The sequence below is a fragment of the Delphinapterus leucas genome, chromosome 2 (assembly GCF_059928025.1).
Source record: "Delphinapterus leucas isolate spDelLeu-1000000601 "Yukka" chromosome 2, BTC_Dleu_Yukka2, whole genome shotgun sequence".
NCBI classification, from domain to species: domain Eukaryota; kingdom Metazoa; phylum Chordata; class Mammalia; order Artiodactyla; family Monodontidae; genus Delphinapterus; species Delphinapterus leucas.
In genome coordinates, this window is record NC_143130.1 from 144113463 (window position 1) to 144137208 (window position 23746).

Consider the following 23746-nt stretch of genomic DNA (forward strand, 5'->3'; position numbering starts at 1 on the left):
TAAATCGATTGTGTTTGTCTGTTTTATTTTTCACTTGTACCTTCTGGGGACTGAGATGGGAAAGGCATGTTTTCATTGTTGGAACCTTTTAGCTTTAGGTGTGTCAGGCATTAGCTATAGTTTGCTGCCGTTCTAGGATATATATATAGCACTTATCAACATAGTTGAAACTTGCGCTAATATAATTTGTCTAGAGTGGGTCTTCTTGGATATAGATCTGTATCTTCTACTTTATCTGTTTTCTGCCATAACTGGACCCAACATACTTAGATTGCTCATTTTCAGAGACTTAGACTATTAACATTATAAACGTCTTGACTACAACTGAAATTTTCTTTGAGTTTCATAATCTTTTAGGACATTGCAAAGCCTCAGAGTCCTTTTATATTATTATAAGTGCAAGCTTCATTGTACTCTAGATATAAAGAAGTGACAGTTAATAAAGGTTGAACATGCAACAAAAAAAGAAAAAAGGAATTTATATTAGATGATAAATATCCCTTCCCTACAGAGGTATTGAATATTTTGAATTTGGGAAAAGTTGTCCTAGGCCAGAGCCTGATGTTTTCTGTGATGAAATATAAATGTAGCACTGTTTTTGTTGCTTAAAATGCAGAAGCTAGTGAATTGTTTTGAAGCGAAAAAGTGTATCGTGGCATCAGGAAGAGAATTTTGTGAAGGGGCATTGGGTGGTGGTGGATGACCTAGTGGATGAGGTCCAGGGGATGAAAAAGAGCTGTGAAACCTAGAGCCTGTCATACAGAGTGAAGTAAGTCAGAAGGAGAAAAACAAATACCGCATGCTAACACATATATATGGAATCTAAAAAAAAAAGAAAAAAAAATGGTCAGAAGAACCTAGGGGCAGACGGGAATAAAGACGCAGACCTACTAGAGAATGGACTTGAGGATACGGGGAGGGGGAAGGGTAAGCTGGGACAAAGTGAGAGAGTGGCATGGACATATATACACTACCAAACGTAAAATGGGTAGCTAGTGGGAAGCAGCCACATAGCATAGGGAGATCAATCAGTGCTCTGTGACCACCTAGAGCAGTGGGATAGGGAGGGTGGGAGGGAGATGCAAGAGGGAGGAGATATGGGGATATATGTATATGTATAACTGATTCACTTTGTTGTAAAGCAGAAACTAACACACCATTGTAAAGCAATTATACTCCAATAAAGATGTTAAAAAAAACAAACAAACAACAGCCATGAAGCTCAAAGTTTAGAGAAGGGCCATGGCCGGGTTGTTGGGGCCAGAAGAGAAGTGTGTGAGCATCTTCCCGCTCCTAGACCATATCAGACAGGACGGAATATTGAGGGTAAATTAAAAAGGAGAAAATAGGCCCTGTCATAGACCACAATGCAGGTAAAATTTCTAAGATTAGAGAACATGGGGGTACAGCAGCCTTGTGAGGAGAAGGGAGAAGTGACTCTCAGCACAGTTTCAGTAGGAGGTACCTGGTGAGGATGCTTAATGGTTCTATCCATTCATCCCTCCATTGACTCCTTGCACATTTGTTTAGTGTCCTATTTTGCATCAGACTTGGTGTTTGGTGCTGTGGCTACAAAGAAGGAGGTGGTACTCTCCAGAAGCTCACGGATCAGATGGGGTCTCATACACAGGGACCTGACAGTTGGAATATTTGTGCTGAGTTTGAGGTATGGGGTGTATAGGGAGCACAAGGCAGACCTTCTCATTCCCCCAGAGCTTGGGTAGGAGAAGCACCATGTGCAAAGACAGAAAAGTGAGAGACAACATGGGACATTAAAGAGAGCTTGGATTCATTTGCCATGTTTGTAGCCTGGGTCAGGAAATGGGGATAGAGAAGGAGGAAGGTGCCAGATCTTAAAGAGCCTGGAATGCTGTGCAGTTGATGAGGAGCCTCTGAAGTGTTTTAAGCGGGGAAGTAAGATCACTAGACTGATGACCTTAAGAACTCAGCCCAGGTCTCCCAGCCTCTGGGAGGGCTGCCAGCCTTTCTGGGATCGCCCCAGCGTCAGCAAGCCACCTCTCCCGGTGTTACACCCCTTCACAGGGGCGGGTGGGGATGCAGGGCCCCCACCTCTAGTGACTGATGAAGTGGAAGTGTGAGGACCATCTACACCAAGTCAGGACAGCTCTGAAGGGCCATTTCGCCTCCTGAGCCCACTGTGGGGTTGGGAGAGGCTGTTCAGGAGCCCGCTTTGCAGCTCATCTCATCCTCTGCCCAGCCCTGCTTCCTTCTCTGCTTTGGCCATCTCAGCCTTTGTGAATTCTGATCCCTGCGAGGTTGCCCTGTTCTATCTGGCGTTTCCCTCGAAGCGCTGAGGTCTGCGCATTGTCTCCAGGTAGAAAGCACGGACAATCCTGGGGCTCACCTCGCTTGTTTCCCTCTCAGAAGGATGACCCTCCTACAGTGCCTGTTGTACTCTTAAAATGCTTCCTGTTAAAAATAATTTTTTTTCCTAGAAGAAGGTTGACTGTGGATACTGTAATTCCTTCATGGCCAGAAGTGAAGTCACCTGTTCTACTTTGACTATGTTGAGCTGTGAGTCGTGGAGGTAGCGCCGTTAGCTATGTGTTCAGTATGCAGTTGGCTGCGTGTTCATTCAAGATATTCAGCTTGCATTTACTGAACACTTAATTGAAGCTGAGGGAAGATGTTCCGAGAATAAGCTAGTTGAATGGATGCTATTTTCTGAATTGTACTTGGCCACCCGCCTCCCCTCCCCGCCATCAACATGGGATCTTGCTGCTTTCTAGTGACTGAGCCCTACAACCCCATGTGTACTAGCACGGACAGATAATGACGCCATTTCACAGGGTGAAAGTAGCTTTAACACCCGCACTGGCTCTGTCTCGAAAAAGATTCCGAATGTACTGTTGGGTGGACTCATTACCTGCAAAGGTGTACATACAGGCAGACACACAAACTTATCACCTCTGTTTAATGTCCTTGGTTGAGGAAGGGGACTCTGACTAATGCAACATAAGAAATATGTGTGCTTGGGTCATTGAGAGCTGATGGTACTTTTTAAAAATTTTATTTTATTTTATATTTTTAATTGCAGTAAAATTGCTTTACAATGTTGTGTTAGTTTCTGCTGTACAGTGAAGTGAATCAGCTATAAGTATACCTATATCCTCTCCCTCTTTGACCTCCCCCCCCACACCCATCTAGGTTATCACAGAGCACCGAGCTGAGCTTCCAGTGCTTTATAAGCATGTTCCCACTAGCTATCTATTTTACACGTGGTAGTGTATATATGTCAATCCTAATCTCCCAATTCATCCCACCCTTCCCTTCCCGCCCTGTGTCCATGTGGTACTTTTTTTTTTTCTTTTTGGCTTTATCATCTCAGATGAGTAATGATTTTTTTGATAAGACTAGCAGACTGTAATTCCTGTAAGGCAGGGTGGAATGCATGCTCTGTTGCCCACTTGTTTATTATATGACATTTTGTTCCTTTTTTTCTTTTCAAGTGATAGACTTTGATTTGAAGAGGTAGGTAGAATAGGAGTGAGTTTAAGAGTACATTGTGTGATTTTTAGGCACAAAGGCAATTATTAAGTGCAAAGTTTGTTTACTTACTGGATGTATTTGTGTCAATTTTATACTGTGTAAATATGTATCTAAATTGTTTGACAGACTATCTTATACTTATCAGGGTAGTAGTCTTATTAATTTTGTGTTTTTTAAATGGCGTGGATTATTCTCTAATTATTAAAGAATTTATAAAGTTAACCCTAATAACATGGAAATAATAATCATTTTGGGAAAAATTGAAAATAATTTTTCAATAATAAAGAGAATTTATTCTCTAGTTTCCATACTGTCAGAGAATGTCATGTAATGAGAGTGTGACCTTCAGTCATCAAGGTGATACTTTGAACATTTGCATTAGAAAAGCAGATTTGTATCCATCACACCCACTCTGTGGGTCCATGGGGAAGGTGTTGATCTTGTGGCCACATTCGAGAACACGGCAGATTGTCCTCCCGGACGATCCAGAGGCTCAAACCCCAGCCCTGGCCTTGTCGGCATTGCCAGCCAGGCTGAGGATTGATCACAACTCAAAATAGCTCAGTAATTGAACTGGAAGGTATGTAACTTCTAGAGCAGCAAGGAACTGATTTTTCTTCATTCTTGTTGTTTGAAATAATGCTTTAAAAGTGGTAAGATGGCTGGGTTTGGTACTTCTGTGGACTGTGAGCCCTGCTTTTTATAGCCTCATAAAATCACAGATTTATTTAGCTGGAAGGGCTCTTAGAGAATGTCTAGATCCACCCTTATGTTATGGATGGGGAAAATTATGGTTCAGATATGTTAAATGCATTCTCTGTGCTTGGGCCAGAATGAGAACCAGAACTCAGGTCTGTAAACCACTAGTCTAGGAATAATTCTGCGACGTGGCATTGCCTCCTCAAAGACCGTTCAGCTTCCCAGATTAGATTTAGTGTAGCTAGGGTATTCCAAGCCTGCATGGGAAGCATTGTCCTTTACTTGATAGCCATCCAGCACTCATGTGTGTTGGTCCTTCTCTCACCATGGGCAGGGATCTTGAGGTCAGACTTGCTTCTGTTCTAGCTCAGGTAAGCCTGGGTCCTTGTTATTGAGGCCCATTCACCATTCCTGTCCTGGAAATTAGTCTCATAACATAACTCACTTAATTATTTGATTTAATCTGCACAGAACAGAGCTGAAGCACAGTGGTAACAATGGCCAGGAATCCAATAAGGTGAGGGATTATGTATCCCTCTTGTCTTGGAGATCATTTTCCCGAGGATTGATTATCTTGCTAACCACCCAGCATAGTGCCTGAAGCATACAAGCTGTACATGAATATGTTCTGGGTAAACTACTGGCTAATAATAAATGAATGAAGGCTAAACAATAAGAGAACATTTTTTTTCCCCTGGTCTTGAGAAGTTTTAGGAGATTAATCCTTGCTGTTCTTTTCTGATTCAAATTTTTATGTACCATCAAAATACAATGTATCATATCCTGCTCACAGCGCAAAAAAAAAAAAAAAAAAATACAATGTAGGTGGGTCTTCACTGATGGTGCAGTGGTTAAGAATCCACCTGCCAGTGCAGGGGACATGGGTTCGAGCCCTGGTCTGGGAAGAACCCATGTACCGTGGAGCAACTAAGCCTGTGTGCCACAACTACTGAGCCTCCACTCTAGAGCCTATGAGCCACAACTACTGAGCCTGCGTGCCACAACTACTGAAACGCTTGTTCCTAGAGCCCGTGCTCTGCAACGAGAAGCCACCGCAATGAGGAGCCTGCGCGCTGCAGAGAAGAGTAGCCCCCGCTCACTGCAACTAGAGAAAGCCGCGCACAGCCACGAAGACCCAACACAGCCAAAAATAAATAAATAAGTTTATTTAAAAAATACAATGTAGGCATTAAAATGATGTTTATGGAGACTAATTACATGGAAATACTGATGCTTAATATTTAGCAGAATCAAGAAAAATTTTGTGGTATAATTACAACACTATAAAAACAAAATTAAAAAACCTATGTTAGAGATAAAAGTAGTCTAAAAATTCACCAAACTATTAGGAGTGGTGATATTTGGATGATGGGGCTGTGGATAGATTTTTATCATTTTTTAGTTTTCCGTAACATTAAAAAGTTACTTTAATACACACATTTATAGTACCAAAAAACCCTCGTAAAAGTAAATGAATTGTATATTCCATTTTGTAGAAAATAAATTTGAACTGTAGTTTGACTTTTTATCCAGTATACATAATTTAGATTTCAAAGATTTCTTTCACCCCCTAAAAATACTTGAATCCATTTCTTCTTTTTTCTGTAATTATAACCACATTCTTTTTATTTTTTACTTTCTTAACTTTTACTTTATATTGGAGTATAGTTGATTTACAATGTTGTGTTAGTTCCAGGTGTACAGCAAAGTGATTCAGTTATACATATACGTATATCTATTCTTTTTCAGATTATTTTCCCATATAGGTTATTACAGAATACTGAGTAGATTTCCCTGTGCTGTACGTAAGTGCTTGTTGTTATCTATTTTATATATAGTAGTGTGTATATGTTAATCCCAACCTCCTAATCTGTTACTCCCCGCCAACTTTCCCCTTTGGTAACTATAAATTTGTTTTCTAAATCTGTGAGTCTGTTTCTGTTTTGGAAATAAATTCATTTGTATCATTTTTTTTTTGACTCCACATATCAGTGATATCACTTGATGTTTGTCTGATTTACTTCATTTAGTATGATAATCTCTAGGTCCATCTGTATTGCTGCAAATGGCATTATTTCATTCTTTTTTTATGGCTGAGTAATATTACATTGTATCACATATTCTTTATCCATTCCTCTGTCGATGGACATTTAGGTTGCTTCCATGTCTTGGCTATTGTAAATAGTGCTGCAGTGAACATTGGGGTGCGTGTATCTTTTCGAATTATGGTTTTCTCCAGATATATGCCCAGTAGTGGGATTGCTGGGTCATATGGTAGCTCTATTTTTAGTTTCTTAAGGAACCTCCGTAGTACTGTTCTCCATAGTGGCGGTACCAATTTACATTCCCACCAACAGTGCAAGAGGGTTCCCTTTTCTCCACACCCTCTCCAGCATTTATCGTTTGGAGACTTTTTGATGATGACCATTCTGACCGGTGTGAGATGATACCTCATTGTGATTTTGATTTGCATTTCTCTAATAATTAGCGATGTTGAGCATCTTTTCATGTGTTTTTTGGCCGTCTGTATGTCTTCTTTGGAGAAATGTCTATTTAGGTCTTCTGCCCATTTTTCTATTTTTTTGTTGTTGTTGTTGAGTTGTATGAGTTGTTTGTATATTTTGGAGATTAATCCCTTGTTGATTGCATTATTTGCAAATATTTTCTTCCATTTAATCCATTTCTTAACCCTTGGCTCTGTTGTGGTGGTGGATTGGAGGAACAAACTTATTTTTGCACTTATTAATGATATGTAATTTGACTAGATTCACTTGTCCTGGCCAGCTTCCTCATCCACCAGTCTACATTTGCCAGGTCCTACCTACTTTACCAGGAAAATCTTGAGGGTGGGAAGGTAAAAACTGCTCCTTTTCCATTAAGCCTGTTAGGACAAGCCTTGCTTTTTTAGATTCTCCTAGGCAATTAGTGACTGCTGTCATTTATGCATCCTGAGCACACTGTTCCTGTCTCTGGAAAACCTTTCCCACTTACTCATCTTTACATCCTTAGTAACTGATACAGTGCCTGGCAGGTAGTAAGCACTCAGTGGATATTTGTTCAATGGATGAATTAATATGGTCTCATGTAGAACGCTCAACTCTACATGAATTTAGTTCATGCTTGTATAATATTTAACTTAAGCTTGAGGAGTAGAATAAAATTTGGTCAGAAAACTTCTAAGGTAAGCAAGAAACTTAGCAATCATATATGTGTGATTGAGGGCTGTAGTGGGACTTGGTCATTATAAGACAAAATGGACCCTTATCTGAAAAAGGTTAATTTTGTTAATTTCCTCTGTAAGAACACAGTTAAAGAGAAAGAATGGGTACCTGGCCAAGCAGCAGCTGGTGCATCTGTTGATGAAGACGTGTGTAATTTGGGTTGGTTGTAGTAGCGCAGGCCAAATGGGAAAAGCAAATCACTCTTCCTTTTCCCATTTTTAATAGCAAATTAATTTCTGAGTGTGAAAACATTTCTGCAGCTGCCACTAAAATTGGCAAATATTTTTCTAAATAAATAATACATTTCAGAAACAAATTTTAACAGGCAACATATTTCTGGCTGTTGTATTTGCTCACAAACATTTCAAATTTGGAAATATTTATTTTAAATATCTTGGAGATACCAGTGTTTGGAATTTTGAAGACAACAAATCTTTCATCAGTGGGGAAATGCTACCCAATAGAAATGTGTAAAAACGCATGTACAGTTATGTTACTTGAAACACTTGACAAAAATACTGTTATAATCACAGTGAGATCCTGCACATATTTTCCCAAACGTTTCAGTCATTTCAGAATTTTGCCAGTGACTGTGCAGCCATTTTGGCCACAGCTCAGTAGGACTAGTTCAGCTTTGTAAATTTAATAGAATTCCCCCAACTTCTCCATCCCTTCTTTCCTCCAGAATAGTTTGGGACCACAACTCCTCTGAAGCCTTAAAAATCCAAGAGAAAAAATCATTATAAATAGAAATAGGCATTTTACCTTAAAATACGTCTAGGAAGACATTTGAGGGCAATTCAGTTTTTTTGTGGCCAAGGATTCTGGCCATTTGGGGAGAAAAAAAATCTTGTCAAAAGTGGAAGGAGGGGCTTCCCTGGTGGCGCAGTGGTTGAGAATCCGCCTGCCAATGCAGGGGACATGGGTTTGATCCCTGGTCTGGGAAGATCCCACATGCCGCGGAGCAACTAAGCCCGTGAGCCACAACTACTGAGCCTGCGTGCCGCAACTACTGAAGCCCGGGCGCCTAGAGCCCATGCTCCGCAGTGAGAAGCCACTGCAATGAGAAGCCCGCGCACTGCAACGAAGAGTAGCCCCCACTCGCCGCAACTAGAGAAAGCCCGTGCACAGCAGCGAAGACCCAACACAGACAAAAATAAAAAAATAAAATAAATTTATTTGAAAAAAAAAGTGGAAGGAAGGGGAACACTTCAAATGGAGATATCAAAGAGGAAATTGTAACTTTTAAAAAATACCCCGTGACTCGGGAACACCTGAATTTCAAAATTATTTTTATTTTTATTTGTGTGTGTATTAAAAAGCATCCTTGTTGGAGGCGTGGCAGGGCTTGGAGGCCCGGCCGCGCGTGGCAGCAGCCCGGGAGCCTGAGGCCGGGGCGTCGTGCGCAGCCGCTACCCAGCTGGGCTGTGAGCCGGCTGAGGCCTCGGCTGCGAGGCCTTCCCGATGAAAGTTGGAGCTCTGCGGAGCAGAGCGGAGGCTGCGCCCGGCCCTCGGGCCGGGTAGAAGGCCGGCGGGCCCACTCCCCCGTGCGCTGTGGAAGCGGGGGCGGTGATGGACGCCCTAGAGGAAGAGAGCTTTGTGCAGTCCATCTCTTCCGCCTCTGATGCAGAATTTGGTGCCATGGTTGGATATTTAGAGGACATTATCATGGATGATGAGTTCCAGTTATTACAGAGGAATTTCATGGACAAGTACTACCAGGAGTTTGAAGACACAGAAGAGAATAAGCTCACCTACACACCTATTTTTAATGAATATATTTCTTTGGTTGAAAAGTATATAGAACAGCTGTTGGAGCGGATTCCTGGATTTAACATGGCGGCTTTCACTACAACTCTACAGCACCATAAAGATGAAGTGGCCGGTGACATTTTCGACGTGCTGCTCACGTTTACAGATTTTCTGGCTTTCAAAGAAATGTTTCTGGACTGTCGAGCAGAAAAAGAAGGCTGGACTTAAGCAGCGGTTTAGTGATGACTTCATTGTGCAAATCATCTTCTGTGACAGCTAGACTATGACTATGACTCCTACTATCACAGCTAGTCTTGGCTGTTGGAATCAATTTAGAGAGTTGTCCTTTACCTAAAAGCTACTTGTGAAAATCAATTCCTAGTCTTACATGTACAGTCCTTGTATCACTTCACTGTCTTCTACTGGTCCCGATGTAGTCCCATTGTTTCTATAACTCTCGTTTACGTGTTTTTGAAAACATATTTTTATAGATGAATACTCAGGCTAACCTAGTGGATATAATCTTGGAACTTCCATGATTACTCACTTCAAGATCAAAGTATTATATGCTGTGTGCTTTTTAGCTGTTGATGCTATGAAAGCAAAAATGCTTTCTGTGTTGGTGTTCCTATTTTACTGGGCACCAATGAATGCATGCTGGAAGTAGTCTAAAAGGTTTCCTTTTCTTAGAGCATGTTAGTGTTTGTGCAGGTTTGCTTAAAACGCTTTCTGTGTAAAACAGTTCCTTAGGTTTTCTGTTGGGGTAGGGGCTCGGCACTTCCTTCTTGCTGTCAGAATAATCCTACCAAGATAGCGTTCCACTGGCCTCAGTGGAGCTCAGTAGGAGATAACAAACAGCTTTACGGGTCATCTGTCTGCTTGGATTTAGTACACTCGTTTACTACAATGTTTGATAGAACATGACTGACCAGAAAACATGGATGTCACATCTCTAGAAAGAAAAACTATAGTAGTTCAATTCCCAATGTGTACCTGAGTTGGTTTTTTGTTGTTGTTTTTATTTTTCAAGTAAAAATAAGAATCTCTACTGACTTTTCGCTTGGCTGTTCTGGTTTTAAAGAATGAGCTAGCTGTAGGCTGTGTGTTTTTCTGTACCAATGTGGTGCTTATTAAATACTTTTGTACCATGAGTAAAATTTCAGTTGTTTTGCGGAAAAAAAGAAAAAAGCATCCTTGTTAAATATACTTTCTGGGATTTCCCTGGTGGCACAGTGGTTAAGAATGCCAATCCAGGGGACATGGGTTCGATCCCTGGTCCAGGAAGATCCCACATGTCATGGAGCAAGCCCGTGTGCCACAACTACTGAGCCTGCGCTCTAGAGCCCGCGAGCCACAACTACTAAGCCCCCGTGCCACAACTACTGAAGCCTGAGAGCCTAGAGCCCATGCTCCACAACAAGAGAAGCCACTGCAATGAGAAGCCTGCGCACTGCAATGAAGAGTAGTCCCCTCTTGCTGCAACTGGAGAAAGCCCATGTTCAGCAACAAAGACCCAATGCAGCCAAAAAAAAAAAAAAAAAAAGTATGTGTGTGTGTGTGTATGTATATATATATATATATATATATATATACTTTCTGTGTTACGGTTTGCTTGCTTATTTGGTTATTTAGGTTTTGTTTTTTTTTTTTTTTTTTTTTTGCGGTACACGGGACTCTCACTGTTGTGGCCTCTCCCGTTGCGGAGCACAGGCTCCAGACGCGCAGGCTCAGCAGCCACGGCTCACGGGCCCAGCCACTCCACGGCATGTGGGATCTTCCCGGACTGGGGCATGAACCTGTGTCCCCTGCATCGGCAGGCGGACTCTCAACCACTGCGCCACCAAGGAAGCCCTATTTAGTTTTTTAATTTGTTCATTCCTTACTTTATTCACAAAGGATTTAAGATGACTGCAACAAATATGTTTAAGAAAGGTATTATATGTCAATAAAAAGTAAAAACAAAAGACGAGACATAGGCCAGGGAAAAACAGGCATAACTTTGACTGACATAATTGCTACGATTTGACCTCAGAGTTAGCTCTGTGTTTCTGGACATCCAAGGTAAAAAAAGGAACACTTATTATATGGTTCTTATTTTCAGAAGGGAAAGCAAGAGCAGAAATAATATAGAAACAACCACAAGAAAACCCAACCTGTGTCTCCAAGGAAATGAAGTATTTTCCTAGCATTAAATGGTTAAAAAAAAGAAAAAAAAAAATTGAATGGAGGGTTTCCCACAGGGGAGCTGAGAGTTGTAGAAACAGTGTCCTCCATAACTTTGCTCCAGTTTGTTCATTTGTTCACTCTTTTACTCTTTCCTCAAACATTTATTATGTACCTACTCTGTGCCACATCCTGTGCTAGATGATAAAGATACAACAGTGAACCAAACATAGTCCCTTGTCCGAGCTCACAATCCAGAGTCTCAAGAAGACCCAGGGCCAAAGGATCTGCTCCAAAAGGACAGGTAGGCTCAGTGGTGGAACTTGTGAGGATTGGGTTTCTTCATGTTAGCAGGCATTTCAAGTTGACATTCAGGACCTACAGCCTCTACTGTGATCCTAGGATGCTTGCAGATTACTGCAGCGTGAAATGCTGGGAAGAGGCTAACAAGAATTAGGTGATCGATGGGAGTCAGGGCCCTAGCTGGTCTGGCTGGGCGCAGGGCTGAAGTTATTCCTGGAGTCAGGACCAGAATAAGTGATCTGTTAGTCAGTCACACAGCTACTTCTTGGGGAAGAAAGCCAATCCACCTAAAGCCAGTTTCCTGAATGGCAAGTGGACCTACCTAATTGCTTGTTTCTTTTCACTGTTTGGAAAATGTAAACAATTCATATACAATGGTTTTAACAGCTTTTTGAAGTTGTAGGTGATGTTTAAGGTGTCCTCTTTTCATTTTTATATGCTGGCATTTTATGGAACCTTCAGTTTTTGTTTGCCCTGTTGTAATGGGAGTGGACTTGGACAGGGAGAGAGAAAAACACCCCACAGAGCCTGGACTGCTGATCTTCAAGAGAGAGGAGATTGATGGGCAGGGAGTGGGGACATGAGGGAGAGGCAGAGTAAGAATATATTCACCAAGAGTATAATCACTGAAAAAATATATTGAGTGCAAAGAATTCTTAGGAATATGTTTTTCTTATGAATAATAGCAAGCCAATTTATGCCCTTTAGTACTTCCTCACCCACCCTCTGCCTGTTCTACCTCCCACTAGAGGCATTGTTAATCCATTGCTTCCAGGCAAGACTCCCCATTGATTCAGGGTCTCCATGGGAATGAGGCTACAGGGGACATGCACTTAGTTCAAGAAGATGGAACAGGAACAAACAGAACCTGGCAGAAATGATAGAGTAAGTCACAAAGTCATTCATAGTGTTTTAGGGATGCTTCACCATGTTGTCTACAAATTAGATCTCTTCCTAGAGCTTAGAACTGGAATCTGGATGTCTTCAAGCAACTTGACATTGAAAAATATTAAAAAGATCTCACTTACTGAAAGCACATAAATTTCATCTTCCACTAATAAAATTTTCTTTCTCACCAATGGAGAACAACTTGCATTTGTATCTCATTTTGTAATTTTCAGCATGCTACATGTTATCTCATCTTGTCCTACAGAAAGTCCGAGTTTGTTTAACTCACTTATTTGTACCCTCCTTTATTGTAGAGAAATTTTGAGTTAGTTTGCATAGAAACATAAAATTCAGTTGAATAGAAAAATAGATGAGAATATTGCAGTGAAGGAAAGATAAGAGTAGATGCATAAAGCCGGTGTGATAGCACCTTGTTTTCCATAAAGTCATTTGTAGTTGCTAGATCCAGGCTATACCAGCCAAAATAAAGAGAGGGAAACTTTGTTTATAAAAATAACATTGTCATTAGATTAAAAGAATAAATGCTCAGGATCACAATTTTTCTTGGTACTGAGACCTGAGAATTTTCCACAGCTTGTTCTCATAAAAGGAACACTATGTGGCTTACAGACTGTCTTCCTGAACTCCTGTGTAAGAAGTACAATGGTAGGTCTCTCTTGACTGTTTCCTATAATATCCTGCTTGGTAAGGTTTATGGGATTATGCCAGAATACGTTTTAATAAAAGCAGTTCTCTAGGGGGATAAAACAATGCAGTTCAGGTTCACAGCTCCCTGATGGCTGGAAAGGATCCAAAGACCACATCCAGGAACGGGTGGACGTTCAGTCTTTCAGGCGTTCCTCCAGGGATATTATTGCTTGTAATCCAGTGCTTTTAAATGCACAGCAGAGAACTTCGGGTTAGATTCTTTGGCAAGAACCCGAAAGTGTGAGTTGGCTCAGACAAAATCATTTCACAGATGAAGAAACGGGACCTTGCAGGGGCTGATGATTATCCAAGGCTTTGAGGTCAGTGGCAGAGCTGGGATCAAGGCCAGATTCTTCAGACTCTTAAGTCTAGGGTTCTTTCAACCATTTCATCTCTCCTCTCTAACCTAAGTAGAATTCTATTACAATTTAAAAATGTTAAGAATGGAATTTCTTAATGCTGTTTTGTTAAATATCATATTTGCCACTTATCATAAACTTTATTAATAACGTTTGATTCATAATGGGTCAACAGATGGTAAAATAGTTTAAAATCTGCAAATGTAAAATGATCTGGGAAGAGGAAATCAGTTAAGATACCTGTTTCAGAGAATCATTTAATGTGCTGTTCAATAAAATAATTAAAAGTTTGGTCTGGAAAAAAGGGATGACTGTTTCTAACATCTGTAGTATAATCCTACTTGGATGTTAACTTTTTTTAAAAATTATTTTTGGCTGCGTTGGGTATTCATTGCTGCACATAGGCTTTCTGTAGTTGTGGTGAGCGGGGGCTACTCTTCGTTGCAGTGCGTGAGCTTCTCATTGCAGTGGCTTCTCTTGTTGCAGAGCACGGGCTCTAGGCATGTGGGCTTCAGTAGGTGTGGCTCACGGGCTCTAGAGCGCAGGCTCAGTAGTTGTGGTGCATGGGCTTAGTTGCTCCATGGCATGTGGAATCTTCCCGGACCAGGGCTCGAACCCGTGTCCCCTGCATTGGCAGGTGGATTCTTAACCACTGTGCCACCAGGGAAGTCCTAGATGTTAACTTTTTAGAAGAATGAAACATTAGCTATAGAGCTGAAGTCCCGCCCTCCCACTCCTTTGCCCTCTACCCTGAAGTTGTGGGTATCACTCCCACGCATGTTTCTGTTCTTTTACCATATATGTATGTGTGTGTTTAAAATTTACATAAAGTACATAAATGACTTCATAGTGTATCAATCCTTTTGGACTTGCTCTGCCCTCCACCCCTGAACATTTTAGTTTTGATATTTAACCTTTCTGATACTGGTCATTCATTTTAGCCGTGGATCTTCCCTCGCATGACTCAACTACAGTTTATGCATTTTCCTACTGATGGGATTCGGCTGTTTCCTCTTTTTCTGCTATGTATAGTTCTTCCATGAACATTCTTGAACATAAGTCCTTGTGTCCATGAGCAATTTTAGAACATTTTTTAGTTGGTAGAAATTTATTAAGTCACCAGCTGTTGCTACTCCTACCTGAGCATCAGTCACATCCTGGGTCATCCTGGGAGATCCTTGCACCCAAAATACTCTTTGGGTCCATTTGCAGCCAGTGCTGATTCAGTCTTTGTGTACCTTCAATGCCTTCCAATTCCTTGTATGTCTTTCTGCTTGGTTTGCTCAGGTTCTCGACTAGGACCTGTTCCAAGAACCTTTCATTTCTCAAGGACCCTACCCTACCCTAGCTTCCTCACACCTAAGAGATTATCTGACTTCTTATTTTCCTGAGAAAAATAAGGTCATCTGATGAGAGCTCCCTCGATCCTTCTCTCCCAAACTTCTCAGCATTTCCACTTAGAAGAATGGTGAACATGTGCAAATCACAAATTCTTTGTGGAATGAATGGAGGTAGGAGTTTTTTTTTTTTAAGTTTCTCAGACCCCCAGATTGGAACTTTGTCTTGCCAGGAGCTACACCATCTTCAACATCACTAATTTAAATACCCTCTGACATCAGCCTCCAGCTCTTCTAGCTTAACATCCAAAGTACGCTCACTGTGATGGTTCTTCAGTTTCCCTCAGACACCAGTCTGTGTGCTCCTTCATTCTGTCTGTTCACCTCTTCCTGTCTTCACATCCCCTCTTTCTATTTCATCCTCCCCGCAGCTCCCACCCTGGACCTCTCTCCCAGAGCCCTACTTTTTCCTGCTCTGACCTGCTGCATGGCGGCCATCCTGGAAACTTCTCGTTTCGTTTTCCTGTGTTCAATGTCTAGTCCCCGTTTTTCTCATGTTTAGTTTAGTTTTCAATTTTGTTGGAATACTTCCCAACCTCTTTCTTGTTTTACTGTCTTATTTTTTTGGAGTAACTTTTCCAGTAGCTTTCTAAGAGTGGGAGCATAGGACATAAATTTTTTGGAGACTTGCATGTCAAGAAATGACTATTTTCTACCCGAAAACTTGATTAATACTTTAGGTGGATAGAGACTATAGGTTGAAAATAATTTTCTATCTCAGTTTTAAAAAATTGTAGTAATACACATAACATAAAATTTACCAATTTAACTATTTTTAAGTGTAAAGTTTGGTGGTATTAAGTACATTCACATTGTTGTGTAACAACCATTACCACCATCCATCTCCAGAACTCTTTTCATCTTGCAAAACTGAACTCTACTCATTAAACAATGGGTTAATTTAATTCAAAGTTAATTAAAACAATTAATGTCCCACACACCCTCCCTCACCCCTGGCAACCACCATTCTATTTATGTATCTATGAATATGAATACTGTAGGTACCTCATGTAAGTGGCATCATCAGTATTTGTCTTTTTGTGACTGACTTATTTCATTAAGCATGGTGTCCTCAAGTTGCAGCCGTGTTGTACTATGTGTCAGAATTTCCTTCTTTCTTAAAACTGAATAATATTCTGTTGTATATACATGCCACATTTTGTTTATCCATTCATCCATGGATGAACACTCGGGTTGCTTCCACCTTTTGGCTATTGTGAATAATGCTACTATGAATATGGGTATATAATAATCTCTTTGAGACTCTGCTTTCAATTCTTTTGTGTATGTACCCAGAACTGGAATTGCTGGATCATCATATGGTAATTCTATTTTTAATTTTTAAAGAACTGCCATAGTGTTTTCCATAGCAGCTATACCATTTTTACATTGCTGCCAATGGTGTGAAAGTTTTCCAATTTCTCTACATTATTTTCTGTTTTTTTTGGTAGTAACCATCTTAATGGGTTTGGGGTACTATCTCACTGTAGTTTCGATTTGCATTTCCATTATGATTAATGGTATTGAGCTCAAGTCCTGTGCCCATTTTTAACTGGGTTCATTTTGTTGTTGTTGAATTGTGGGAGTTCTTTATGTATTATGGATATTAACTTCTTATCAGATACATTATTTGTAAATATTTTCTCCCACTCCATGGGTTGCCTTTCACTCTGTTGAATGTGTCCTTTGATGAACAGAAGTTTTAAATTTTATTGTAGTTCAATTTATTTTTTCTTTTGTTGTTTGTGCTTTTGGAGTTATATCCAAGAAATCATTGCCAAATCCAATGTCATGAAGCTTTTGTCCTATGTTTTTTTCTAAGAGTTTTATAGTTTTAGCTCTTACGTTGTTTTCCCAGAACTTGAAAGATATTCCTCACTGTCTTCTGTTGTCCAGTATGGCTAATACAGAAGTCTAATGCTATTCTAATTCTTGTTCCTTGGTGTCTGGTTTGCTTTCTGTCCTCTGGGAGATTCTTTATTCTTGCTATTCTGAAATTTTGTAACCATGTGTTTTGCCGAGGGTATTGGGCACTCATTGTGCTCTTATGTTCGCCCTTCAACTCTAGAAAATCTTGTATTAATTCTTTTAACAACTTTATTGGAGTATAATTGCTTTACAATGATGTGTTAGTTTCTGCTTTATAACAAAGTGAATCAGTTATACATATACATATGTTCCCATATCTCTTCCCTCTTGTGTCTCCCTCCCTCCCACCCTCCCTATCCCACGCGTCTAGGTGGTCACAAAGCACTGAGCTGATCTCCTTGTGCTATGCGGCTGCTTCCCACTAGCTATTTTCTGTTTGGTAGTGTATATATGTCCATGCCACTATCTCACTTTGTCACAGCTTACCCTTCCCCCTGCCCATATCCTCAAGTCCATTCTCTAGTAGGTCTGTGTCTTTATTCCCATCTTACCCCTAGGTTCTTCATGACTGTTTTTTTTTTCTTAGATTCCATATATATGTGTTAGCATACGGTATTTGTCTTTCTCTTTCTGACTTACTTCACTCTGTATGACAGACTCTAGGTCCATCCACCTCATTACAAATCGCTCAATTTCATTTCTTTTTATGGCTGAGTAATATTCCATTGTATATATGTGCCACATCTTCTTTATCCATTCATCTAATGATGGACACTTAGGTTGCTTCCATCTCCGGGCTATTGTAAATAGAGCTGCAATGATCATTTGGTACATGACTGTTTTTGAATTATAGTTTTCTCAGGGTATATGCCTAGTAGTGGGATTGCTGGGTCGTATGGTAGTTCTATTTGTAGTTTTTTAAGGAACCTCCATACTGTTCTCCACGGTGGCTGTATCAACTTACATTCCCACCAGCAGTGCAAGAGTGTTCCCTTTTCTCCACACCCCCTCCAGCATTTATTGTTTCTAGATTTTTTGATGATGGCCATTCTGACTGGTGTGAGATGTATTTCTCATTGTAGTTTTGATTTGCATTTCTCTAATGATTAATGATGTTGAGCACTGTTTCATGTGTTTGTTGGCAATATGTATATCTTCTTTGGAGAAATGTCTATTTAGGTCTTCTGCCCATTTTTGGATTGGGTTGTTTGTTTTTTTGTTATTGAGCTGCATGAGCTGCTGGTAAATTTTGGAGATTAATCCTTTGTCGGTTGCTTCATTTGCAAATATTTTCTCCCATTCTGAGGATTGTCTTTTGGTCTTGTTTATGGTTTCCTTTGCTGTGCAAAAGCTTTGAAGTTTCATTAAGTCTCATTTGTTTATTTTTGTTTTTATTTGCATTTCTCTAGGAGGTGGGTCAAAAAGGATCTTGCTGTGATTTATGTCATAGAGTGTTCTGCCTATATTTTCCTCTAAGAGTTTGATAGTGTCTGGCCTTACATTTAGGTCTTTAATCCATTTTGAGTTTATTTTTGTGTATGGTGTTAGGGAGTGTTCTAATCTCATACTTTTACATGTACCTGTCCAGTTTTCCCAGCACCACTTACTGAAGAGGTTGTCTTTTCTCCACTCTATATTCTTGCCTCCTTTATCAAAGATAAGGTGACCATATGTGCGTGGGTTTATATCTGGGCTTTCTATCCTGTTCCATTGATCTATATTTCTGTTTTTGTGCCAGTACCATACTGTCTTGATTACTGTAGCTGTGTAGTATAGTCTGAAGCCAGGGAGCCTGATTCCTCCAGCTCCATTTCTATTTCTCAACATTGCTTTGGCTATTCGGGGTCTTCTGTGTTTCCATACAAATTGTGAAATTTTTTGTCCTAGTTCTGTGAAAAGTACGAGAGGTAGTTTCATAGGGATTGCATTGAATCTGTAGATTGCTTTGGGTAGTAGAGTCATTTTCACAATGTCGATTCTTCCAATCCAAGAACATGGTATATCTCTCCATCTATTTGTATCATCTTTAATTTCTTTCATCAGTGTCTTATAATTTTCTGCATACAGGTCTTTTGTCTCCTTAGGTAGGTTTATTCCTAGATATTTTATTCTTTTTGTTGCAATGGTAAATGGGAGTGTTTTCTTGATTTCACTTTCAGATTTTTCATCATTAGTGTATAAGAATGCCAGAGATTTCTGTGCATTAATTTTGTATCTTGCTACTTTAGAAATTCATTGATTAGCTGTAGTAGTTTTCTGGTAGCATCTTTAGGATTCTCTATGTATAGTATCATGTCATCTGCAAACAGTGACAGCTTTACTTCTTCTTTTCCGATTTGGATTCCTTTTATTTCCTTTTCTTCTCTGATTGTTGTGGCTAAAACCTCCAAAACTATGTTGAATAATAGTGGTGAGAGTGGGCAACCTTGTCTTGTTCCTGATCTTAGTGGAAATGGTTTCAGTTTTTCACCATTGGGGACGATGTTGGCTGTGGGATTGTCATATATGGCCTTTATTATGTTGAGGAAAGTTCCCTCTATGCCTACTTTCTGTAGGGTTTTTATCATAAATGGGTGTTGAATTTTGTTGAGAGCTTTCTCTGCATCTATTGAGATGATCATATGGTTTTTCTCCTTCAGTTTGTTAATATGGTGTATCCCATTGATTGATTTGCGTATATTGAAGAATCCTTGCATTCCTGGAATAAACCCCACTTGATCATGGTGTATGATCCTTTTAATGTGCTGTTGGATTCGGTTTGCTCGTATTTTGTTGAGGATTTTTGCATCTATGTTCATCAGTGATATTGGCCTGTAGTTTTCTTTCTTTGTGACATCCTTGTCTGGTTTTGGTATCAGGGTGATGGTGGCCTCGTGGAATGAGTTTGGAAGTGTTCCTCCCTCTGCTATATTTTGGAAGAGTTTGAGAAGGATAGGTGTTAGCTCTTCTCTAAATGTTTGATAGAATTCGCCTGTGAAGCCATCTGGTCCTGGGCTTTTGTTTGTTGGAAGATTTTTAATCACAGTTTCAATTTCAGTGCTTGTGATTGGTCTATTCATTTTTTCTATTTCTTCCTGGTTCAGTCTCAGCAGGTTTTGCATTTCTAAGAATTTGTCCATTTCTTCCAGGTTGTCCATTTTATTGGCATAGAGTTGCTTGTAGTAATCTCTCATGATCCTTTGTATTTCTGCAGTGTCAGTTGTTACTTCTCCTTTTTCATTTCTAATTCTACTGATTTGATTCTTCTCCCTTTTTTTCTTGATAAGTCTGGCTAATGGTTTATCAATTTTGTTTATCTTCTCAAAGAACCAGCTTTTAGTTTTATTGATCTTTGCTATCATTTCCTTCATTTCTTTTTCATTTATTTCTGATCTGATCTTTATGATTTCTTTCCTTCTGCTAACTTTGGGGTTTTTTTGTTCTTCTTTCTCTCATTGCTTTTAGGTGCAAGGTTAGGTTGTTTATTTGAGTTGTTTCCTGTTTCTTAAGGTAGGATTTTATTCGTATAAACTTCCCTCTTAGAACAGCTTTTGCTGCATCCCATAGGTTTTGGGTCGTCGTGTCTCCATTGTTTGTTTCTAGGTATTTTTTTATTTCCTCTTTAATTTCTTCAGTGATCACTTTGTTATTAAGTAGTGTATTGTTAGCCTCCATGTGTTTGTATTTTTTACAGATCTTTTCCTGTAATTGATATCTAGTCTCATAGCGTTGTGGTTGGAAAAGATACTTGATACAATTTCAATTTTCTTAAATTTACCAAGGCTAGATTTGTGACCCAAGATATGATCTATCCTGGAAGATGTTCCAGGAGCAGTTGAGAAAAATGTGTATTCTGATGTTTTTGGATGGAATGCCCTATAAATATCAATTAAGTCCATCTTGTTTAATGTATCATTTAAAGCTTGTGTTTCCTTATTTATTTTCAGTTTGGATGATCTGTCCATTGGTGAAAGTGCGGTGTTAAAATCCCCTACTATGGTTGTGTTACTGTCGATTTCCCATTTTATGGCTGTTAGTATGTACCTTATGTATTGAGGTGCTCCTATGCTGGGTGCATTAATATTTACAATTGTTATATCTTCTTCTTGGATCGATCCCTTGATCATTATATAGTGTCCTCTTTGTCTCTTGTAATAAATAGTCTTTATTTTAATGTCTATTTTGTCTGATATGAGATTTGCTACTCCAGCTTTCTTCTGATTTCCATTTGCATGATATATCTTTTTTCATCCCCTCACTTTCAGTCTGTATGTGACCCTAGGTCTGAAGTGGGTCTCTTGTAGACAGCATATATACGGGTCTTGTTTTTGTATCCATTCAGCCAGTCTGTGTCTTTTGGTTGGAGCATTTAATCCATTTACATTTAAGGTAATTATCGATATGTATCTTCCTATGACGATTTTCTTAATTGTTTTGGGTTTGTTATTGTAGGTCTTTTCCTTCTCTTGTGTTTCTTGCCTAGAGAGGTTCCTTTAGCATTTGTTGTAAAGCTGGTTTGGTGGTGCTGAACTCTCTCAGCTTTTGCTTGTCTGTAAAGGTTTTAATTTCTCCATCAAATCTGAATGAGATCCTTGCTGGGTAGAGTAATCTTGGTTGTAGTTTTTTCTCCTTCATCACTTTAAATATGTCCTGCCAGTCCCTTCTGGCTTGCAGAGTTTCTGCTGAAAGATCAGCTGTTAACCTTATGGGGATTCCCTTGTGTGTTATTTGTTGTTTTTCCCTTGCTGCTTTTAATATGTTTTCTTTGTATTTAATTTTTGACAGTTTGATTAATATGTGTCTTGGTGTGTTTCTCCTTGGACTTATCTTGTATGGGACTCTCTGTGCTTCCTGGACTTGATTAACTATTTCCTTTCCCATATGAGGGAAGTTTTCAACTATAATCTCTTCAAGTATTCTCTCAGTCCCTTTCTTTTTTCTTCTTCTGGGACCCCTATAATTCGAATGTTGGTGTGTTTAATGTTGTCCCAGAGGTCTCTGAGACTTTCCTCAATTCTTTTCATTCTTTTCTCTTTATTCTGCTCTGCAATAGTTATTTCCACTATTTTATCTTCCAGGTCACTTATCCGTTCTTCTGCCTCAGTTATTCTGCTATTGATCCCTTCTAGAGAATTTTTAATTTCATTTATTGTGTTGTTCATCGTTGCTTGTTTCCTCTTTAGTTCTTGTAGGTCCTTGTTAAATGGTTCTTGCATTTTCTCCACTCTATTTTCAAGATTTTAGATATCTTTCCTATCATTATTCTGAATTCTTTTTCAGGTAGACTGCCTATTTCCTCTTCATTTGTTAGGTCTGGTGGGTTGTTACTTTGCTCCTTCATCTACTGTGTGTTTTTCTGTCTTTTCATTTTGCTTATCTTACTGTGTTTGGGGTCTCCTTTTCGCAGGCTGCAGGTTCATAGTTCCCGTTGTTTTTGGTGTCTGTCCCCAGTGGCTAAGGTTGGTTCAGTGGGTTGTGTAGGCTTGCTGGTGGAGGGGACTAGTGCCTATGTTCTGGTGGACGTGGCTGGATCTTGTCTTTCTGGTGGGCAGGTCCACGTCTGGTGGTGTGTTTTGGGGTGTCTGTGGCCTTATTATGATTTTAGGCAGCCTCTCTGCTAATGGGTGGGGTTGTGTTCCTGTCTTGCTAGTTGTTTGGCATAGGATGTCCAGCACTGTAGCTTGCTGGTCGTTGAGTGAATCTGGGTCTTGGTGTTGAGACGGAGATCTCTGGGAGACTTTCACTGTTTGATATTACATGGAGCTGGGAGGTCTCTTGTGGACCAGTGTCCTGAAGTTGGCTCTCCCACATCAGTGGCACAGCCCTGATGCCTGGCTGGAGCACCAAGAACCTGTCCTCCACATGGCTCAGAATAAAAGAGAGAAAAAATAGAAAGAAAGAAAGAGGATAAAATAAAATAAAGTAAGATAAAATAAAGTTATTAAAATAAAAAATATTATTTTAAGTAAAAAAAAAAAAACTGGACGGTCAGAGCCCTAGGACAAATGGTGAAAGCAAAGCTATACAGCCAAAATCTCACACAGAAGCATATACATACACACTCACAAAAAGAGGAAAAGGGCAAAAGTAATATATCTTGTTCCCAAAGTCCACCTCCTCAATTTGGGATGATTTGTTGTCTATTCAGGTATTCCACAGATGCAGGTACATCAAGTTGATTGTGGAGGTTTAATCTGCTGCTCCTGAGGCTGCTGGGAGAGATTTCCCTTTCTTTTCTTTGTTCACACAGCTTCCGGGGTTCAGCTTTGGATTTGGCCCCGCCTCTAAGTGTAGGTCCTCTGAGGTCGTCTGTTTTTCTCTCAGGACGGGGTTAAAGGAGCAGCTGATTCAGGGGCTCTGGCTCACTCAGGCCGGGGAGAGTGAGGGGTAGGGATGCGGGGCGAGCCTGCGTCGGCAGAGGCCGGTGTGACGTTGCACCAGCCTGAGGCGCGCCGTGCGTTCTCCCTGGGAAGTTGTCCCTGGATCACGGGACCCTGGCAGTGGCGGGCTGCACAGGCTCCCGGGAGGGGAGGTGTGTATAGTGACCTGTGCTCGCACACAGGCTTCTTGGTGGTGGCCGCAGCAGCCTTAGCGTCTCATGCCTGTCTCTCGGGTCCGTGTTAGCCGCGGCTTGCGCTCGTCTCTGGGGCTCCTTTAAGCAGCGCTCTTAATCCCCTCTCCTCGCTCAGCAGGAAACAAAGAGGCAAGAAAAAGTCTCTTGCCTCTTTGGCAGCTCCAGACTTTTCCCCGGACTCCCTTGTGGCTAACCGTGGTGCACTAACCCCCTGCAGGCTGTGTTCACGCCGCCAACCCCAGTCCTCTCCCTGCGCTCTGACCGAGGCCCGAGCCTCAGCTCCCAGCCCCCGCCCGCCCCGGCAGGTGAGCAGACAAGGCTCTC

At 40.5% G+C, this 23746-nt stretch overlaps 1 protein-coding gene and 1 pseudogene across 19 annotated transcripts in view; both read left to right on the forward strand.

The window, feature by feature from the left end:
- The window catches only part of LOC149750309 (ADP-ribosylation factor-like protein 2-binding protein pseudogene), a 34245-nt pseudogene extending 11362 nt beyond the window's left edge, over nt 1-22883 (forward strand).
- SYNE2 (spectrin repeat containing nuclear envelope protein 2) overlaps nt 1-23746 on the forward strand; it is a 348050-nt gene that overhangs the window by 25508 nt on the left and 298796 nt on the right. The gene's annotated exons all lie outside the window — the stretch shown is intronic.